The sequence below is a fragment of the Electrona antarctica genome, assembly GCF_951216825.1.
Source record: "Electrona antarctica genome assembly, chromosome: 7".
NCBI lineage: Eukaryota > Metazoa > Chordata > Actinopteri > Myctophiformes > Myctophidae > Electrona > Electrona antarctica.
In genome coordinates this window covers 32,928,264-32,941,851 of record NC_136812.1, presented here as the reverse complement: position 1 = coordinate 32,941,851, position 13,588 = coordinate 32,928,264, and positions in this window count along the sequence as shown.

The following is a 13,588-nucleotide window of genomic DNA, read 5'->3' as shown; positions in this document are numbered from 1 at the left end:
AAATTGTGCACACACATTCCCACTAGGCCGAGGAAGAAATGCCAAATTAACATTTTCAACTCAGCCTCATGGTGTCGCTATAACTGGCCGAAAAGTGTTTTTACCTCTAACTGCACGGATCTGTGGATAACTTTGTATGCCAACTCCCTAGAGGCCAAGGAAAACCTTTGCCTGGCATTTTTCACATCTGCTCTTTATAGCGCCACCAGGAGGCCGAAACACTTTTCTAATATTACTCCTTCAGACTTTATCCAAATGTCACGCAAATCGGTACACATGCTCTTCGTAGTCATGTGATCAAGACGGGTTTGTTTGATTTCTCATAATCCACCCTCATTGGCTACGATTGGCTTCTAAACTTTTCAGGAGTAGCCCGCTTTGTACCCGTTTTGTACAAATCGCTCAAAAACTACTCAACGCAGCGTCAGATTGTGGTGAAACTGTGCATGCATATTCCTACTAGCCTCATGGTGGCGCTACAACAGGCCAAGCCGCGTCACACACACGTTTATATTGCTCCTAAACATTTTGCCAAACATCACACACACACTCCTATCCTCCTGGTGGAGACCTGTGCCCAGAATAGAAGGGCACTTTTTCTAGTTGTATATCTATCTCCCTGCTCTTAATGTTTAATGATGGTGTTTTATTATTGTGCTGACCAGGGAGAAAAATGTAGCAGAGCCGAACGCCAAGATAAAATAGTGAGTTATCTGACTGAAATGTTAATTATGTGCATAGGTTTAAAAAAACAACAACCACACAGTTTGAATGACATCCAATTATGAAATCTAATTAAGGCTATGGTAGCTTAGAGTGCTCTGGTTAAATTAATGTTGCCTGAATTATGTACTGTATCAGGTCAACTAAAGTTTCCATTTCCATGGAATCCTTGATTGATATATTGAGTATAGTCATTTGACAGAGGTAGTATATAATGGAAAATGTATGCTCCCTCATAATGGTGGTGTCTTGTACTGGCAAATAGCAGATCTACAAGCTCACAACATACTGCATCCATAGTGGACATGTTGATTGGCTATTTTCAGTGCACAACACTGTCCTCCGATGTAGTATAAATCAGGCTTAACAACATTTATAGCGTATTATACCTTTACCTTGTCCAATCATGGCTGCTCTGCTTCAGGCATGCAGGCAGCGGTCTGTCGCTCACAGGCATATCTCAGGTCACCGCTATCGCATGTCCATTTATATTTAATTTGCTGGACTACAAGAAAACAATTGTGTAACCCCATCCCCTCATGGATTCACGTCTCTTTAGTTGGTGCGTCAAGGTGTGTGGAGGCTGCACTGTGGTCAAACAGGAACCCAAAATATGAGTTAAAACTCTTATTAGAAGAAGCATAGATTTTAAATAAAGAAGAACAAAGTTTGTCTTCATATTTTTTCTTTGTCAGAAATGGATTTGAATTTGTGATTTCTTTTAGATGTATATAGATTAGATTTAATGATTGATATCCTATGAATTAACTGAACAAGGACTCAATTATAGCCTACAAATAAAATAATATTTTGTGGAAAGAGTGTGTGAGGAAAATCTTGACGCTGAATCGTATGTGCTAGTATACTGTACAATATTAACGTATGTAGCAGTTTGAGAACTATATGAAGCCTGCATGTTTTTCTCCCATATTTCCTTGGTGACCATAGGCTTTTAGAGATCATAATGTTCTGAGTGAACTATGTACCCAGTCGGGGCCTCCCAGAGGGCCTTCAAAGAGTGCCACTGCAACCTCCTGTCTGCCAAAACCCTCTCTGGGCCCCTCCTGTGCTTGTCAAGAAAAAGCGCCGTGTTTAGGGCCTCTCCCACTGGTCCCAGTTCATTCTGAGTTGGACTGATGCATTTGATTTCAAACAAGGATATTTTTCATCCAGATTCTGATTGCTGCCTTTGCTCTCTGACCCTCAAGAATTCTGCTGCAAGTGAGTGCAGGATTACAGTTTTCCTCCAGCACTGGTTGAAAGATGCAGATGTCATCATTGTCAGAGTGATGTGTGTGTTTGTTCTGTGGGATTTGTTCAGTGCAAAGTTGCTGGTGTGGATGTTAGGAGTAGAGGAGGAAGAAATACCCCAAGTGAGCTAAAAGCTAATGGAGTGGCTGTTCTCACAAGGGAGAATATTTGTAAAAGCTTTACTCCCTGTAGCAAACAATTGACAGGAGGGGCTCTGACTGAGGGTGGGGTCTGAGTGTGTTTGGCGAATATGTGTGTGTACTCAGTCACCTGGATGTTGTCCGGCTCTTTTTCACATCTATCAACATGGGGTAAAGGCTCTTCAGATCTGCCGGTGTAGCACGAGTAGAAAGCTCCCAAGGTGAGACAAAGGGCCCGAGACCAGACACCACAGTCTGTCCTGCATCTGTCTGGTAGCGGATGATGCTTGGGGTGGGAAGGGGGGAAGTGCCCCTGCAAAGCCATACCACCTTCGACCAGTACCACCTATGCTGGAGCCTGCTCACCATTTTGTATGTTGCCATTTAATGACAATTACCAGTGTCAAGTTGTTCCCAATCAATACACACAGAGCGCACACGCCCTGGTCGACACAGATAACGTCTGCATGTCTGCTGTTTCTCCGGACTGTGGTGACTGACACCCTGTCTGACTCTGATCAATAAAGCACTGTGCGCTCATGGGCACTCTGCTGCCGTGCACACAGACCCAGTAAACACCCCCTCACCCTCCTGGCCAAGTCCGGCATGGCAACTCCCCAAGGTGGACTAATCGCAGATGTTTCATGTGAACTGGCTGTCAAAGCAATTTTGTCATCTCTCTCTCAGGCTGGTGTTTGGAGATGCTGACACACCGTGTTTGCGGTACCAATGTCTTGTTTGAAGTGATGGAGGCTTTTAAGCCTCTTTTTTTCTCTTCCTTAGTATTTTTTCTCAAAACTCCCTTTATCCGTTTACCTGTTCGCTCAAGTGTTAAGAATTGTGTTTCACCTGCCACACGCGCTCACCACTCCCTGCCAGGTCAACTGATCACCCCTGAATTGGAGATACTTTTATTCACTTGCCCAGGAATCTTTTCTTTGGCTACTGGTCAAAATGTTGTTTCTAGGGGAACTCGTATTTTTTGGTTTATTTATTTTAGCCTAACCAAATCGATATAATAGATTAGACGATTTTATCGGCCAATATATACAGTACAATACATACACACACACACACACACACACACACACACACACACACACACACACACACACACACACACACACACACACATACACACACACATACACTCATACACACATACATACATACATACATACATACATACATACATACATACATACATACATACATACATACATACATACATACATACATACATACTGTATAATCAATGCTTCCCAGAGGTGGCCTTATCAATGCATGTGCTGTGAATGCCCCATTCAGAGTGAAGGTACAGCTCTGAGTTTGAAGTGGACCAGATCAGATTCTCCTCATGTTCATGAATGTTTCAGAGGGTGCCAGAGGGGGACTGGGAGAGTCTCAGCCGCACTGCCTGGATCCATTTCCTTTTTAACCATGTCTCTGTCGTTTTGGACCAGACCTTCACTCAAAGCCATGGAAACGTTGGCCTGCCTATCCTATGCCACGTGCAGAGATATGGGGGAAAGATAACAGTGGTACTGGGTTACCGTTCGGTTTTCACCACACAGGCGCACTAGTTGATCAGCTGCATCCCATTTGAAAGAATGGACACACACATGTACACACGCATGTACACACACATGTACACACACACACACACACACACACACACACACACACACACACACACACACACACACACAAATATTGTATATACCGTGTATATACTTTCTTGTTTGTTTTTGTTTTCAAACAAGCATAGAAATGTACGGACAAGATATTATCTTGTCCGGACGAGATAATATCTTGTCCGGACGAGATAATATCTTGTCCGGACGAGATATTATCTTGTCCGGACGAGATATTATCTTGTACAGACGAGATATTATCTTGTACGGACAAGATAAAATATATTTTGAATGCATGGCCATTCAGGGGCTCCGTAAAAATGCAACAAAAGATGGTTCTGTACATTCATACAAACTATCAATACTGATTGAAATACATATCAGTTCACACAGTAAACCATGGATCAGTAAACGTATTGTGAGCTCACAAACACAATCCACTCTTTCTCTCTCTGCGTGTCTCCCTGTGCTGTTCCTGCAGCCAGGCACCAGCAGAGACCTCTGGGGCTGCTGAAGCACTTCCCATCTCTTCTCTCCCCCGTATGTGATCTCTATGCCGGCATTAGCCCGTTTTGATCCTGCTGCAGTCTGACACATGACCACATGGCCCCCTGAATGGGCATTAGCACAGGCTTCAACAAACCTTACATCTGTGCCTCCCAGCATCGCCACCGCTCAAATCACTCATTAAATCAGAACACAAAAAGTAACTTTACTTGAATGCCTCGGCATAAATATTTTATCATGGCTGAGAATAAATCTTTGTCGTTTTGTTCTCTCTCCCCTGGCTGTGGCACCACTTATAAATCCTCCGCTGACTTGTGCATCTCTCTCTCTCTCTCTCTCTCTCTCTCTCTCTCTCTCTCTCTCCTATTTGGATACAAGTGCACGCTTGGCTTGGTCATTTGTGAAATGGATCTTATTAATTTTTCAGAGAGATTCATAGCTGCAATCAGGCTCGGTTCAGGGTAGGACTATCAGAAAGCAACATCTCTGCGTTGTGCGGATTCACTCTCAAATCATGTGCCATTTGATAAGATAGGAAGAGCAAGGTTTTGGCTTTTCCCAACAGATACAGTAAACTTAAATATTTGCTTGCACAGTAAAAGCTTGAGTGTTTCTTTAACTCTAGTCAACGAGTCAATTTGTACACTCTCAGAGTGTACACAATGTACAATCTGTGACCCTTAGACACCTGTAGACTTGCTTTATGCTTGGCTTTATTTAAGGAGCACTTTGACCACTTTGACCTTATCTTCATGTACTGTAATTGTTCCTCATTAATGTTCATTATAAGATAGCACATTTTCCATCTACTCACTCTGCGTCTCGTACCAATGACATCATCAAAGTCTGTAGACTTCCAGTTTCCAGTCTTTCCAAACTTCCAGTCTTTCTAAAAAAGGAATCACATGTTACACAGGAGATTAATGCATTTATCTTGCAATTACCTAGACAGCTGCATTTATGCTAAATAATTTAAAGTTAGGAGGAAATGAGGAAGACAAAGTGGACTAATTAATTTAACATTGGTGTGTTAATACAAGAAACAAGGGTTTGTGGGTGATCCTGCTTACATTACATTCCTGATATCATCTCTTTCAGGTCTAACTAACTCATGTAAAATCATGTTGTCAGGAGTTTCAGCTCCTCTCTAAAAGGCTTAAAGCTCTATAGTTCTTGTCACTGTGATGCTCTCACGGTTTTCCTGTTCTTATGTCATCTCTGCCCCCAAAAGAGAATCCATTGTTATCAAGCCTTTTAACAAAGGTGGATCCTTTTAATGTCACTCTCGGGATTTCACTTGTTATCAGACACAATCATAGATAGATGCAACATGGCAGGTGGGTACTGTAACAGCAGGAAGAAAAGCCCCCCCCCCCCCCCCCCACACACACACACACACATTTACAGTACAGTACAGTATAAGGTACAGAATATGAGCATGTCTTACACATAAGAGAACCCTGTGCAAAGATACAGTGCACGGGCCGCACATGGAGGAATCTGTGTCATAGCTGCACGGGCCCTAACTGAGCATTAGAACACCCTCTTTGTTCCTGAGTGACAGCTCACATCCAAATGGTCTAGTGATATGTAATGCTAAATGAACCGGGTAAACATGTCTTTAAATGAGAAGACGACCTCTTACAACCCCCAATCCCTTCTAACCCCAGCTCTCCCTTTCATCAGACTGGCAGGCTTCCCCTCCCCTGAACACACGCTGTTCAGGGTCCCCCCCAAGACCCTTGGAGCACAGCACGGCTAATGGAAAGCTTTCAAGGCGGCCGGAGGAAGAAAAAAAAATGACGGCTCTCATTTGGCCACTACCGTTCTCTGTGTGTGTGTGTGTGTGTGTGTGTGTGTGTGTGTGTGTGTGTGTGTGTGTGTGTGTGTGTGTGTGTGTGTGTGTGTGTGTGTGTGTGTGTGTGTGTGTGTGTGTGTGTGTGTGTGTGTGTGTGTGTGTGTGTGTGTGTGTGTCACTGTGCGCGTCACTGTGCGCGTGCGTGTGTGTGTGTGTGTGCGTGTGTCACTGTGTGTGTGTGTGTGTGTGTGTGTGTGTGTGTGTGTGTGTGTGTGTGTGTGTGTGTGTGTGTGTGTGTGTGTGTGTGTGTGTGTGTGTGTGTCTGTGCGCACGCTCACGTGTGTGTGTGTGTGTGTGTGTGTGTGTGTGTGTGTGTGTGTGTGTGTGTGTGTGTGTGTGTGTGTGTGTGTGTGTGTGTGTGTGTGTGTGTGTGTGTGTGTGTGTGTGTGTGGTCGTTACTGAGGGTTCAACCTGGGCTAAGAAAAAACAAAAAGACTTCATGGGCGTAATAACACACTTACACACGCAAACACCTCAGTCCCTCCACAGCTCCTCTGGAGTGAGAGATAGTCTGCTGGTAGCCAAGGGACATGCCATAATAAAGTGCCCTGAAGCCAACAAGGGCCTTCCTTGGAACAAAAGAAAATATTTGGACATTGTTGTGTCCAAAATAGGGACACCAGGTTGAAAGCGTTTAACCCACAATGGTAACTTTGACAATAAATAACAGTGAAATGTACAGTATCTATTGAGATGATCTATCTCAAGCACGTTTCAAGTTGATTTTCATAACATACTGAAAGGAATGGAATCCAGTGTGTTCCTCAAAAAACAAAAATTAGAAGGAAGGTAAGAAAAAAAACGACTGCAAAACCAGTCAGATTGAAAAAGTGCTTGTTTTCTTCAAGTTCACCTCCAGCGCTCCCCCATAAAAGACATTACGTCTTGGAGATACCAAGACTTGGGGGGACGATGATTTACGATTCTGTCCCTATTTGGTACAACTTCAGACATCGCTAAGTCGACTGAAGGTGACTTCACAACGCTCTGAACGGTGCATGACTTGCTTGCTTTAGCTCTCAAGTCACCTTCAGGCGGAGCGCCTCCGTTGGAGAAACCGAGTGCACCTTTTTCAATCTGTCTGGTTTTCCAATCGTACTGTGACACCATTGTTAGATAATTAGAAACTCTGCAGCATTAGATAAGAATTAATTGATTAATAAGAATGAAATTCACTGTGTCTCTGAAACAGTGTTCAAAGAAGTTGAATGTTATTTAATACTGCAGTTTTTATTAGAAACCTAGTGTTATTTCTGTTTATGTTTACAGTTAGATGTTGGATTGTTTGTGCCTGCAAGTACATGAATGTACGGAGCACCTGAATGGCCATGCATTCAAAATATATTTTGATATATTTGATATAATATCTTGTCCGTACAAGATATTATCTCGTCCGGACAAGATATTATCTCGTCCGGACAAGATAATTATTATCTCGTCCGGACAAGATATTATCTCGTCCGGACAAGATAATTATTATCTCGTCCGGACAAGATATTATCTCGTCAGGACAAGATAATTATTATCTTGTCCGAGATAATATCTTGTACAGACGAGATATTATCTTGTACGGACAAGATAAAATATATTTTGATTGCATGGCCATTCAGGGGCTCCGTATGAATGTCACCCTTTTGTCCGCTATTCTTTGGCTATTTTCCCTTGCTCTAGTTCATGTAAAAAATGTTCATTTAAATATTTGCCAGAGGTTGAAGAGTATAGCATGTGTCTGTGTCTACTGTAAGTTAGTGAGTGTTGCGCTGAATTCTGTGACAGGAGGTCAGAATGTGGGAAGGCATTGCAGACTCCCCATTGGCTTAAAGGACAGCCAATGAGGAGAAAGTCACAAAAACAATCACAAAAAAGCACTATAAGTACAGCATCTGAAAATAGACCATACGCTGGTCAAATTAAACCTATGCTTTGAAAAATGCTCGGCAGTAATGTCAAGTATACCGTGAATCATATGAGCTAAACATGACAGACTACTAGTATAACGCTAGTGCCCTTTTTAATGCTGTGTAAAACTATTAACTACGTGAGCGTAAGATGTGTACTGCAGCTATGTGAGAGCATCCAGGAGTTGGCCAGGACCCTCTGGTACCTTCAGAAACAAGCGTGTCAGCCTGACAGGGCCCACTCTCCCACACAGCGTGTTCAGCCTGTCAGCTGCCTGCCTCGCCGGTATCTCTTGTTATTATTTTTCTCTCATTCTCTTGCCTTTTCTTTCCAGGATCATGAATAATTTGTGTCTATGCCTTGCTGCTTGATGACAGCTGTGCAGTTGGCTTGCAGTCTATTTCTCAGATCAGGTGAATAATGAATAAGCCCTCGCAAACAAAAGAGCTGCGTCCTGCGTGAGCCCTGCCTCTCTCTCTCTGTGTCTGTCTGTCCCACCACATGGCATGTCAACCTGTGGGGGAGGGGCCAGGTGTGGAGGAAAGTTTATCAGTTACTCTATATCTTTATCGCTCTCCATTTCTCTTTCTCCCTCACTATTCTCTGTGTAGCCTCCTACTTTGTTATTTCCATCACTGATCGCTGATCACGGCAGATTTGTTTCCCAGCTTGCTGAGGAGCCTATCCTGCAGCCCCCAGTTCATATCTCTGTAGGCCTACAAACCTGTTCAACTTGAGCAAAATGTGCTGATCAGTGCGTGACAGTGAATACCACGCTATTATTACAGTATACACTGTGGCAATCAAAACGCCTCAGGCCATAATCACAATAGTTCTCTCTTTGTGAGGTTTTTCTCACCATGCAGCGCACTGTGTATTCAATTGAATTTCAATTCAATTGTATTAATGTCAAATCACAACAAGTTGTCTCAAGACACTTTACATATAGAGCAGAAAACCGACAGAGATCGCAGTTTGTACTTGGCATTGACCAGACATTGGTGTTGCTGAACACAGTAACAGCCACCAGTGGCTTGCATGTGTGTGTGATATTTCTTTTTCATACATGTTGCAGTTTTGAACTGTGGCAGTTTGGGTCTTAAGTGTGACAGTTGTGAATCAGTTCCTCTTGACACGTGGTCTGTTTTTAAAAAGGGGTTTCTTTATGCTAGTTATTACTGGCAAATGAGACTATAGCTGTGGACTCTGAAGTCTCAGTTGGAGAATTAATCACTTAAGCCCTATTTTATACTTGATAGGATATGATATGATATAGTACTTTATTGTCAGTTCACACTGAAATTTGTCTTGCGACCCAGCAGCCAAGTATGCAGAACACATATACACACATTTGACATGGCCATAAGATGGTGTCATGCGCCACAACATGATGTGATGTGTTGTGATGAGCTTGTAGATCTGCTATTTATGCTATTTTGGATGATTTGCTAATAGGGATATTGTTTAACCTAATTTATATGCCAAAAATGACATGACTGATTATGTAAAAAGAATCACACCCGTGTGAAGTGAGGGGAGCTCTTATCATCATACATCATCTCATTCCGGCCAATCACAATTTGTGTCCTCACTTTTGGCTTCAATGTTTGTGTTTACACAATGTTTGTGTTTACACAAACACTCAAAACTGGCCTTTCATTGTCGATGGCATTCAATGTTTGTGTTTGCAACTTTGAACAAACACTCAAAACTAGCCATTCATTGTCAATGGCATTCAATGTTTGTGTTAGGACAATGTTTGTGTTAACACAAACCCTCAAAGCTGGACATAGGAGGGGCCCTCAAAAAGCACATTACTTGTCTCACAGCAACTCCTCTGTAATTTCTTTCCTGTCTACTCTGTAGTATATTATTTATATATATATTTTCAAACTGTGTCAATAATGAAGTGCTACAAACATGTTGAGAAGTCTGTTCTTTATTTTCACACCTTGATGAATGACTTGGTTGCAGACCAACCAAGACCAACAGAGTCTAGAGCTCATTGAGGTTTTGTCGGAATCATTTGCGGCTAATAGAGACATTTCTGCTTCTGTTCTAACTACTGTAACTTAGTAACCTCACTCAGTAACTTAGTGAAGAAAATACCCAAAGATGTATATTGTTACAATGTTTTATGCTTGTTCTTTAAAACCTTGTTCTTTAAAACCCACACAGAAAGACAATATATGTACATACTGTTTGTAAATACATGGCAAGTATATGACAAATATATGACTCTTATATGCCACATTCAGGTTAATATATGTGCATATGTAGAATGCCTACATAGCTCATATGCCTCATTTTATATGCAAGCCATTAGTATATAACGTTTGGAGATGCACAGAATGTCAACCAAAAACTAAATGTCTGTAAAATGTATCTTTTATAACTGACTAACCAGGACACCTAACTTTATAATTGCACAACTCAAACCACTGTGTCAAGAAATATTAATTCAACTGTGCGTGGCGTGCGTGTATTAACCTGTTCATGTCTGCTTGGCCCAAGAAGCATACCTACTGTAGATTTGAGCCTCAGACTGCAGTGCTCTGATTACTAAAGCCACTCAAATTGATTGAGCCGTATTCTATTCATATTTGATATGCCTGGGGGCAGTGGGGTAAAGCTTTAAAAACCCACCCATGTCCCGGGAGGAAATCTGGTCATCCTAATGGCTCATTTGAAAACTCAAAGCGTCTCTCAGAGATTTGGTTAGAAGAGCTTCTCTCACAGAGAACCATGTAGCATTAGAGAGACCAAAGGTGACAGGAAATAACTTTCTACCGTTTAACCACTTTCACACTGGCATCCTTATTTTGGGCATGTCATTATTGGCCAAGATTTAAAGAAATGTTCAAAGATAGCAGATATATACAATCTCACAATGTGTCAAGATGAAATGCCTTCTAGCTTGTAGCTATTTTTGAAGGTTTTTAAATTGGATTGAATTAAGAAGGTTGTTAATTTTGTATTAACAGGGGCATTGTGGTATTTTCTGTAAATCTGAAGGAGGTTTTAGTTGAGTAACATGCACTTTTCAGTTTTTCTGGTATAAGGGCCAAGCCCGAAGGGCCTATGGACCCTTATTGTATTTGTATGTTTTCTTCTTCTTCTTCTTCTTCTTCTTCTTCTTCTTCTTCTTCTTCTTCTCTATCTTCTTCTACTTCTTCCACCAAATATTGCAGTTCTGGCTTAAACGTGCAGTCGGTTTTCACCTGGTGTACACATGTACACCAGGTGTACCAGGCGTTGATAAATAATATTTGCCATTGACAATGAAAGGAGAAATTAGGTTCAGATCTGTCCGATTTTTGAACAAAATGCCGCAAATCAGTCCGATTGCTGTGAAACTTCATGCATATTCCAACTAGGCCAAGGAAGAAGTCTATAAGCAATAAGCATAGCCTACATCCTAGCCTAAATCAGCCTTCTGTAGCCTAGTAGATCATAGAATCAAAATTAATTTTCCCTTTGATGATCATTATGCAAATCCCCAAATAGGCCATGCAGGATTACATTCTGATCGACTACGACTGACTTTCAATGTTTGAGGGGCTCATTTTGCATGAAATGCTACAAGCACCGCTGGACTGATCAGCGAGAAACTTTGTTTGAACGCACACTCCCAGGAAGGAAGAACATCCACCATGATTTTCTCAGATCGTTCTGTTATAGCGCCACCAGGAGTTTTGCAAAACCTTTTTTATATTACTCCTAGAGATTTTGTCCAAACATCACGCAAATTAGTGGCCTATTTTGAACAAAATTCCTTAAATCATGAACCGATTGCAGTGAAACTTTGCAAGCACATTCCCATTAACCATGGTTACGCAAACTCTGTTCACTTCATGGGGCCAGTCCAATGGCGGCTCTTATAGACTTCTATTCAATGGGGACAACCGGAAGTATTGAATGGGGACAACCGGAAGTTTATGGAATGCATTGGAGTCTATAGGGCTCGCGCGAGTACATGAACCATGTGACCGGGCTGTTTTCTGCCCCCTCAATATCGCAACTATTCTATTAGATGGCTCTGGCCTGCCCTACATACATTATTATATAACATAAATGTTCAAATTAGAAACATTTAGGCTACTCCGCTCACCCATCTTCATCCTCGATTAAATGAGCATGCTTTCTTTGCTGTAGCGTGCTCAGCTGGGCTTTAAAATATTCAGTGTTTCGCAGGCCTGGATGTTACGATTTGGGGGTAAAATGGTTCACATGACGCTCGTATGTCATGTTTCAGGGCTAGGGGTAAAACTGAGGCATGCCGCATTAATCCTTGTGACTCGATCAGTGAAGAGATTTCAGTCGACTCATTGTTGAAGTATAGGATTTACTGATTGTTTCAGTCTTTGCTGGATGTCATTCAACATAGCATGGCATTTTAAGAACATAAAAAACAGGAATTAACGAGATAGACTGGCAGTGGTTTTCAATAAAGTGAGGTTTGGGCGTTCGGGGACCCGCAGGAGTCCTTGAGGGGATTCGGGTTCCCCAGCAAATTTCGCATCAAAATCACTTTACACCTTCTTCTTCTTCTTCTTCTTCTTCTTCTTCTTCTTCTTCTTCTTCTTCTTCTCATGGGTTTACGGCAGACTGAATGCCTTTTCACCACATTGCTGCCCTCCACGGTTCAGGAATATTTACTCATTTGTGCCACAACCACTTTACACCAATATAAGCTATACTAAAGCCTATACTAGCCGATCTACAAACTTTACTTTACTTTACTTTACTTTACTTTACTTTACTTTACTTTACTTTACTTTACTTTACTTTACTTTACTTTACTTTACTTTACTTTACTTTACTTTACTTTACTTTACTATGGATCCCCATTAGCACTTGCAAAAACATGGCTATACACTGACACCACGGCGCGTAAACAGCGCCTCAAACTGTGACTCCGCCCACAAACGGGGGAAGTTGTGATTTTCGCTCGTTCACTGCAATGCAATTTGCGGCATTTTCAAAACAATATTGAGCAGAGTAGCGATTATCAAACGTATTTGCAATGCCATACGTTGAAAGATCTGTTGCCCGTGGACAAGGCACGCTACCTCCGCAAGTTAGATAGCATCGGCATAGATGTTTGTCCGTATGTGATTAAGGATTGGACCAAGTTGCATTGGCAGCCATAGAGAATTCCGGGGTAAATTCTTACCCCGGATGTGACGTTTTTGGGCGTTCCTGTCTAGCGTGGTGTCAGTGTATTCTTCCTGTGGTACAACATACAAAACACAACAGTGACAATGCATTCACCACAACATAAAGCTCACACAATATTGCTAATTGCGATATGCGTATTATTACGATATGCGTATCTGTCAGCACCACTGCCCTAATTCCCTGAACATGTCTAGTGTTGTTGTTGGTAGGAATAAATAAACATAGATGGAAATAAACACCATGAAGCACCAGCGAGGAAGTGGACTATGAAAGGGGAGGGACCAAACCAGATTTTTAGCTGCGTTTCTCCATCGGTTTTCCAAAAAACGCGCCCAGTGTGCAACCGCCTTAACTGTGTGTGGGCAGACCACATACACTCTATCTCTCTCTCTCAT